At 47.2% G+C, this 9,433-nt stretch overlaps 1 pseudogene; it reads left to right on the top strand.

Moving 5' to 3' along the window:
• Positions 1–4,805: 4,805 nt before the first annotated feature.
• On the top strand, positions 4,806–8,139 carry LOC120836137 (annotated as a pseudogene).
• Positions 8,140–9,433: the final 1,294 nt, after the last annotated feature.

Raw genomic sequence — 9,433 nt, 5'->3', positions numbered from 1 at the left:
AATACATAAACCCCAAAGCGAAACGTCTTTTCTCTAGAGAATATTCATTGGCCTCTGCATAGAGGCTAGCGATCGGAGAAGTGCGGAAAGCACCGGTGGCTAGCCGTAGCCCCTGATTATGAATGGGGTCCAACATTTTCAATGCTGAAGCTTTGGCTGAACCATACACAAAACTGCCATAATCGAGTCGGGAGCGAATTACTGCACGATAAATGCGCAGGAGACAGAGTCGATCAGAACCCCAAGATTGATGAGACAACACTTTGAGAATGCTGAGTGATTTGATGCATTTTGACTTTAATTGCTTAATGTGCGGAACAAACGTTAATTTTGAATCTAAGAGGAGACCTAGAAACTTGTGTTCACTTTTCACCTTGATAGGAAGTCCATAGATGGTTAAGGAGGGTTCTAGAAAAAATCCTCGCCGGCGAGAAAAGCATACACAGACGGTTTTTTCTGTAGAAAACCTAAAACCATTTGTATTAGCCCAGCTTGTTAAATTATTGATTGCCACTTGAACCCTCCTCTCACAGATGGAAAGATTGCATGATGACACTGAAACCTGAAGGTCATCAACGTAGATAGAATACTGAACTGAACGAGGTATTACATGGGCAATGGAGTTCATTTTTATAATAAAAAGAGTGACGCTAAGTACACCCCCCTGGGGAACTCCATTCTCTTGCAAAAAATCTCGAGAGAAGGTGGTACCCAGCTTTACACGAAATGAATGACTTTCTAAATAACTTTTAATTGCGCCGAGCATGTGCCCACGGATACCAATGTCGATTAGGTCCTGCAGTATTCCAAATCGCCAGGCAGTATCATACGCCTTCTCCAGATCAAAAAACACGGAAAGGCAGTGTTGTTTGTTCACAAACGCCTCTCTCACGGCTGTCTCGAAACGAACCAAGTGATCTACTGTGGATCGGGAAGATCGAAAGCCGCACTGGTATCTGTCTAGAATGTTGTTATTTTCAAGAAAATGCACGAGCCTTCTGTTGATCATTCTTTCAAGAGTCTTTGATAAACAACTTGTCAAAGCTATAGGCCTGTAGCTAGATGCGCATGAAGGATTCTTTCCTGGCTTCAGCAAAGGAACCACGAAGGCAACCCTCCAAGCGAACGGAAAATGGCTTTCAGACCAGATTTTATTGAAAAGGTATAGGATAAGCTCAAGAGTTGAAGGATGAAGATGTTGGAGCATAATGTAATGAACTCCATCTGGACCGGGTGCAGTCTGTTTAGGACAGTGGAGAACCATTTCAAGTTCACGCATTGTGAATGGAGCATTGTAGAGATCTTGAAAACCACTCGAAATGTTAACAGCCTTCTTTTCCATCTGTGCTTTGTGTTTAAGAAATGTAGGTGTGTAGTTTCTTGAGCTAGAAACAAATTCGAAATGTTCTCCAAGAATATCTGCTTGTTCCTCGAGGCTTTCAGGGCATATTCCATTTTTTGTCAAAAGAGGAACGGAAAAAGCATGATACGAGCCATTAATTTTATGAACTCGATCCCAAACCTCCTTTGGTGTAGCCTGACTGTTCACAGAAGATGTATACTTTTCCCAGCAATTCCTCTTTGACCGCCTGCGGACAAATCGTGCACGCGCCTTCATTTTCTTGAACGAAATAAGATTACTTGGCGTTGGATATCGCCTAAATATGCCCCATGCTTTGTTTTGTTTCTTCTTTGCCTCTTTGCAGTCCTGATTCCACCACGGCTTAGGCCGTTTGGGGAGGTGAGTGGACGTCATAGGTATTGCAAGCATAGCAGCTTCTAGTATGTGTTTTGTGACATGACCTGTTGCCTCGTCGACAGAGAGCTGATGGAGGGATGTAATAGCTAAAAGAGATGATTGCTTAAAAAGTGTCCAGTTGGCTTTGTCAAACTTCCACCGAGGTGACCGTGTTGGAAGTGTGACAGGATGATTCTGGAAATCTAAAATAATGGGAAAATGATCGCTGCCGTAGGGATTAGGGATGACTTCCCATGACAACAGTGGAAATAATGTCGGATGCACAAGTGAAAGGTCGATTGATGTGAATGTATGTGTTGCTGAGGAAAAGTGTGTAGCCTCTTTAGAGTTGAGCAAACACAATCCTGTTGAAACCAAAAAACGTTCAATAAGTGCTCCTCGTGTATCCCTTCGTGCACTTCCCCACAGAGGGTTATGAGCATTAAAATCGCCTACGAGCACAAAAGGAGGAGGTAGCTGATCGCAGAGAGCTTCGAGCTCTTTATACTCCAGGTGATAATTTGGAGATATGTATACAGAACAAATAGTTATTAAACGGTCAATCAGTATACGGACAGCAACAGCCTCTAGTGATGTGTTTAAGGGAACTTCAGTGCAAGGGACTGAGCATTGTAAAACAACAGCAGAACCTCCAGACGAATGGCTCGAATGTTGACGATCCTTGCGAAACAGCTGGAAATGCTTCAGGATTTTCGAGTGACTTTCCTTCAGATGAGTCTCTTGCAAACAGAACGCAATAGGACTGTGCTCCTCTAGCAGGTCAGTAACATCATCATAGTTTGCAAGTAAGCCTCGACAGTTCCATTGAAGGAGAAGTGGAGGCATTAATATCAGAAGTAGATGAAAGTATACGGAACACAGTCAATTAAATCCAATCCAAAAATGTAGTTCCCACAAAAAACTACTTTGGCGGAATTACTGGCTTTTTTGTTTTTTTCTTAGATTTGGTTGTCTCCCACTCCATGTCGTCCTGGTCGGACGAAAGAGCGGAAAGCTCGGTGGCCTCGTCTTTCGCCTCCACCTCTTGAGACGAGGCTTGTTGAATAGGTCTGGGCAATGTCGAGGCACGGGGCCGAACTCCCCGGCCACGACCGCCCTCACTCAAAGGAGCAGTAGTGGAGGTGCTGGGCTGAGCGTCGCCCAACTCCATCTGTCCCTGCCCCTCAGCTGTTGAAGGAGCGGCGCGATGCCGCTCCTTGGACGAGGTCCTCTCCCGTGAGTTGGGGCGAGACTCTCGCTCCTTCTCCCTGGCGGGGGCCCTCGGAGTGGGGACAGACAGAGAGGTTCCCTGCCTGTCCCGTGGTCGGGAAGCAGCTGGCGCGCTCCCTCCAGAAACCGGAGGAGGCTGCTGCCGCTGCTGGGGGGTTGGGGACTGAAGAGCCACTGCCAGGACCTCAGGCGAGACCTGGGTGGCCTTCGATTCTGTTCGCGGTGCTGGTCCCCTTTGCACCGCCTGAGCAAAAGTTCCTTTTGCAAGAAAGGAATACTGTTGTTTTGCCTCCTGGTAGGTAATGTTCTTTTGTGCTTTAAGGGTTAGAATTTCTTTTTCTTGTTTCCATTGTGGGCATGTTCTGGCATAAGCAGCATGATTGCCTTGGCAGTTGACACATTTGAGAGTATTCTCACAAATGTCAGCAACATGGTCGTTGCTGCCACACTTTGCGCAAGTTTCACGGCCCCGACAGTTCCGCGAGCCATGCCCGAAGCGCTGACATCGGAAACATCTTTGTGGATTGGGAATGAAAGGCCGGACTTTGCAGTGCAAATAACCAGCTTTAACGGTCGTAGGAAGCATATGCAGCTCAAAAGTCAGTATCAGATGCTTGGTTGGCTGCTCCTGCCCGTCTTTGCGGATGGTGATTCGCTTGACGGCCACCACAGCCTGTTTCTGGAGTCCAGCCAGAATTTCGTCCTCACTGCAGTCAATGAGATCAGCCTCGGAGATGACACCTCGGACACTGTTCAGTGTCCGGTGTGGGCTGACCTTTATCTTGTGTTCTCCTAGACATGTCTGTTTTAGAAGTGTCCTGCTTTGAACTTCAGTTTCTACTTCTACGAGAAGATTGCCAGAAAGCTTTTTCGCCTTGAAAGCTTTGCCAATGATGGCATCAAGGCATTTAGATACAAGGAAAGGCGAGAGCTTAGCCAGTGGCTTTTCTTCATCAAGGGCTTGAAGGACAAAAAATCTTGGAAACTTTGGTGGTTCAGATGCTTTTTCAAAAGTAAATACGGAGCAACCCCTTTTAGGGGGGCGCACCGTGTTGGGTTTAGAAGAGGAGGCAGCCATAAGAGGCGAAGTTTTTTCGGAACCTGTGGTGTGCCGCCCACCACGGAGCCCAACAAGGGAATAGATAACGCACCATAACAAAAAGGGCTTTGCTGGAGACGTTATGCTATTAGCACTGCCCAGGAACTATAACCAAGTGTGGCTTTGGACAAGGGGTCTGTCACCACCCAAGGTTAGCCCTTGCCGCCAAAGAAGTTGAAAAAGGAAAGAAGAGAAATGAGAAGAGTGAAAAGGAGGGGAAGACAAGGGTAAAAGTAGGGAGGGGATAGTAGAAGGAGTGGCGACTAGACTGAATCATCCTGGCCGGGCCTTACCAGGACTCCCGTCTATGAGAAGCAGGGGCCGAAGTGGTGTATTGCCTTGCCCGGGGGGCCCCGAAGGGTCCAAACCTACCCCGGGCTTGGCTCAACCACCAGGATGCCCTTTTCCCCAGACACGGGAAAGCCACGCACAGTCAGACGTGGGCGGGCGAACCCGCATGGCTCGGGGTCCGTGGAGGCGCCACTCTCCAAACACCTGCTTTCACAGGTGCCCCCTGCGGGGCGTACAGGCGGTGACGTAATTACGGTTTCCGGCACCCGTAGTCAAGAGTTGAAAAATTTTTCAACTTTCTCTGTTCCGTGTTGTGACATAGGTTTCCGTATTTTCTCCGTGGCCAATCAGCGCGGCGCGTTTCCCTCCTGCACCCTCCTTGCCACCGGTGTTCACGTTCCGCGAGCAAATGCCTCAGACGCTCCGTGCCACTGCTTGCTTGCAAGAATGGCTGCGACGATGAACTTCCCGCCCGTCTCCGACGCGAAGAAAGCTGCTCAAGCTGCAAAGAAGAGTGCCGATGCCGCGAAGAGGGCTGAAGTTGCCGCTGCGTTTGACGTACCTGAGAAAACCTATAGATTAATTCAGCTAGTTCATCGGTACCCCTGGACCGACAGGTATCGTAGCGACCACGAGGACCAGGACAAGCGAAAGAACTGATGGGAAGACATTGCGCAGGCGATGGAGATCGCAGACCGTAAGTATGCATTTTTATGTGCTGACACCGGAGTTCTGGAGGCATGTTTTTTAACGCAACCTTTCCTAACTTAGCATGCACGTCTTTGTGCTCTTGGCACGGCGTGTTATGCAGGTTTTTTTCTGTCTTCATGTACTTTTACGAGTGATTGAAACGGTCGTGGTCATTCCGTGAAACATTTGTCGATTTACATACTCGTGATAGGCATTCCAACACACACGACTCGACCATGGCGCGTATGCTTCCTTTTATTGCTCGCTGCACACGCCAGGTCTGTACAAAACCAAGATGATGCTTAGGCAACCTGCAGGCAAGCGCATACCACACGTTCTTTGAAAATCACTGGCTCCACAGTTTTTCGTACTGAACGGAGCCCGTGGTGGGCACGCGTGTGTGCCAGAAGGAAAACAATCTGACATCGCGCGAAAATTTGAACTTGAAATAGTTTCACATTATTTCTGGGAACGAGCTCTTGCACGATAAAACTCACAAATGCACCTTTAACGTAGGAAATTTTTTTTTTTTTTATTTGCGAGCGGTACATAACATTGGCTTCTTAAAAATAGCGTCGATCCTAGTTTTCGACTGTTCCAGTATTCGTCCAATTTTTGGCTAGTATTTCTTACATCCCGTGCAGCCTAGGAGGCATCTGCGATTTCCTTATGGCACCTGTGTTGTGTGTAGCATTCTGAAGCCTTAGTTTGCGTACACTGTAAGCCTAAGGAGCGTACTATGCCATTTCACTTCAAAAATTCTTCTTTGCTCCTTGCACATTTTAGTAGAAATATTTGATGCTTGTGAGACCCCATGTCCTTCAAAGCTATCTACATCTTTTCGGCCTCCTTGCACAAATTAAGGTGGGGGTACATCCGTGACCAGTACATAAGGGAGGCAGCGAAGGTGGCAGCTTCACAGCGCAGTGGATGTGGCACATCCGACATCTTCAAGCCGAAGTGGGCCGATTTTGAGAGCAGCCGTTTCGTGACTGGCAACTCTATTGTGTCACGAAGGTACACTCGTGCTATTCTTAATCTTTCTCTACCTCGTGTTCATCTGTCTCATTTAGTAAGTGGCTACATCATTCTTTTGGCTGTGTTTCACTTAGACTTTCGAGTGCTACACCATCTCAAATCCAGTCAAGCACTCAATCTGTAGGTACAGTAATGCTCCAACTTTTCAACTTTTGTGGGCTCTCTGCATCTCTATCCGAGTGGGGTGGGGGGGGATATCCATGTTTCATGCTGTAGAAGCGTCTTTACTTGATTAGCCCAGAGCTCTTCCATTGAATGTGTTATAGTGTGACTGGTAGCACCACTGCGGGTGCGGCGGGCGCTTGGCGGTGTTAGCGGCCATGGTAATAAAGGCGGTGGCCATGGGGTTCTGGCCCGCTGGTTATATGTAACCTAACATGTAATAAATGTTGTGTTGAACGAACTTAACAGAATGATAGGCACCACTGCGGCATCTAGCGTGCCATCTGGGGACATCACCGATGCAGTTGAGCCAGGTGCTGTCACAGCTTCTGTGGTAATTCTTTCTGCACCTTTGTTCTGTGGTCCTTTGCGATGCCACTTGCCATGAGCATAGTCTTAGGATCGCTTGGCTCTTACTGACATTTCTGTTGGCATTTCAAGGACCTGTCACCATTGCTCTGCCGCTCTGCTGCATTCCTGGCTGCACAGCAGGAAGAGCGGGCTGGACCTGCCCCAAGCCCACCTTCCCCTGACGTGCAGGAAATGCCCTAGGAAACGCCAGGGCACCGAGTGCCCTCGCAGCCCGCGTCACGGACACCAGGAACCTGAGGTGGAAAGCGCAGGCAGTCTGCGGACGAAGGGAACACACCAGTAGAGTACCGTATTTACCCGAAAATAGGTCGACCACGAAAATAGGTCGACCCCTATTTATTAAACCCACCGAGAATGAAAAAAAAATAATTCAAATATAGGTCGATCTTTCTTTTTTTTTTTTTCTTTTTTTTTTTAAGGAACACGGGAAAGTTAAGGCAAAAGAAACAAACCTTTATTTAAAGCACTCTCAGCTAAATCACAGGGCGATGTCAAAAACTTATTCATCGTCAGAACTTTCGGACATATAGTCGTCCGAAGCTTTGTCAGCTTGGTAGACATCCCCGCAAGTTGTAAAATGATGACAAGCAGAAACGAAAGGTGGAGACGGGCGAGCCACGAAAGACCAAATACAAAGACACGAGCAACGCTGCGAGCCCCGTGAGCAACACGCGACCCACCGAAGAAAAAAACAAGCTAAAGTACCTCCAAATTTTTTATTTTATTTATTTTTTTTTTTTGCGCGTTTGCGAGGGAGAGACGAATGGAGCGCATAGGAGGGCAAAGTGCATGGCGCATCGCGTTCCTCTCCCTCCCCTTCCCCCTTGCCCAGCGAGGGGAACGTTACAGGCGTGATGGCGAAACCCGACGCCCGAGGAAAATGCGCGAGAGCCGTAGCCGGCGGCCACGGGCTGTCGGCTGCTGCTGTTCAGTTGTTTTTGTGCATCAAAAGCTTTTTGAAATAAGAAGCCGCGCGGCTCTACCGCAATGCCGGTTAGGTGATTGATAGCTCCATACCCTCGGTAGGGTTTCAAATTTTGGTCGCGAATTAGGTCGAAATTCTTTGATCACGATTATAGGTTGACCCTTAATTTTTGACAACATTTCCGAAAAAAAAAAAAAAAAAAGGTCGACCTATATTCGAATAAATACGGCAGGTCCTACGAGCTGCTGCTGCTAACCTTCGATTTTCTGACTGTCCCCAGAGCACACTGACGAGATAGCACAGTCCCTGTCGCACCTTCGTCTGTACATGCAGATGAGCATCGACAGGTGCTTGTCCTACATCTGACAGATAACAGATCTTGCGCACGAGGCAGTCCTGGCCGAACGGAGAGAGAAGGGGAATGAAAACGGGACAGGAGCGACAAGAGAGAGAGAGGGAAGGCACGGTGAGAGAGCAGAAATGGAGAGACAGTGGAGGGACGAAAGGGAAGAGCAGAGGAGGAAACAATGGGAGCGGCAGTGGAGACAAGATTGGGAAGAAGAGGAACATGATCCTACTTATATCGATCTCTGAATATGGAGGGCACATCCAGTAGTTAATCTCTATGAAAGTCTGTGTGCTCTACCGGGAGGTGCCCTAGTAGCACCATATGTTACCATAACGTGACTGGAATGTCACAAATGTAATGTAACATTGGGGCACATTTGGGTATGTTATAGCAATGTTTGAAAACTAACGTAACAGAAACGTTCTCCTGTAACATTGTTTGACTGTCACTGAACGTCATGTAACGTTACATCACATAGGCAAACTTTCCAGGAATGTTAGAGAAGCAACATTCGAGCAACGTTTAGAAATAACCTCTTGGTAACATTTCCATCCTGACATACGGGCAATGTTATGCAGCGATGTTGGCCTAATGTGACGAAATGTGACGCATCACCACATCACACAGAGGCTGGTCAAGGATACACGAAGATACCAAACTTATAATAGTTCAATGTTGATTCTCTTGTTCAAACATTTTTATTTTTTTACAAACAGAAAGACCGCTCTAATGCTTGTGACGGGCGTGTTTGAAACAAATGTTCAAAATGTACCCTGGAAAGATTGCAGAAAATTAAAAAAATATCTGTCCAAAAGGTTTATGATAAAATTGAATTCATTTGTGTGTATGGCATTTCCTTGCTTCCTTCCTGCCCCTTAACGGGTTGGCGAGTCTGCTCAATATTCACGAGCTAGCATGCACCCTCATCATAGCTTTAAGGTTAAGGTCATTCGAATGTCCAGCTTTTGGAACGCATGCTAAAGATAACAAGAGGGTGAAGTCATGGGGTGTTATTGTGTTATCAAAGGTGGAAAACTCACGCTGGTGACGCGACGACCCAAAGACCTCCCGAACATGTATAGGATGGCATGAGAGTCGTAGCCTGTAAATTAATTTGGAACACGTAGCTAGCTAAAATTATCACCAAAGTGTATTTTAGTTGTGTGCTCTATTGCGTTATTTTCGAAGCGTAGCTCTGTTTCTGTGAAAAATACGAACATGATTACCCTACGGCCAGGTCGCAGAGAGCTCTTGGGGTCGACCGACTGCTTTATCCGACCCGAGCTTGCTGCAAAATGATTTCTACTATTTAAAATAGAAGCGAGGACTAATTTCACAACGGACTCAGGTCAAATCGAGCGACTGGGTGGTTCTTACTCTCGCCCTGTCTCGGTTGTCTGCGCCAGTGCTTGCCACAGAGATTTAGAGAAATCTTGGAGCGTGCAGTATAAGATACACCCTGGTTGAAAATCTGAAATAGCTACATGCAGAAGCTCATATTTCAGTCCAATTTACAGCTCAGCACTCTATTCGGAAAAC

Source organism: Ixodes scapularis, unplaced genomic scaffold (assembly GCF_016920785.2).
Source record: "Ixodes scapularis isolate PalLabHiFi unplaced genomic scaffold, ASM1692078v2 PGA_scaffold5__190_contigs__length_132052651, whole genome shotgun sequence".
In the NCBI taxonomy this organism is placed as follows: domain Eukaryota; kingdom Metazoa; phylum Arthropoda; class Arachnida; order Ixodida; family Ixodidae; genus Ixodes; species Ixodes scapularis.
Note: the sequence above shows the minus strand (reverse complement) of the source record. Positions and strands in the feature narration are given on the sequence as shown.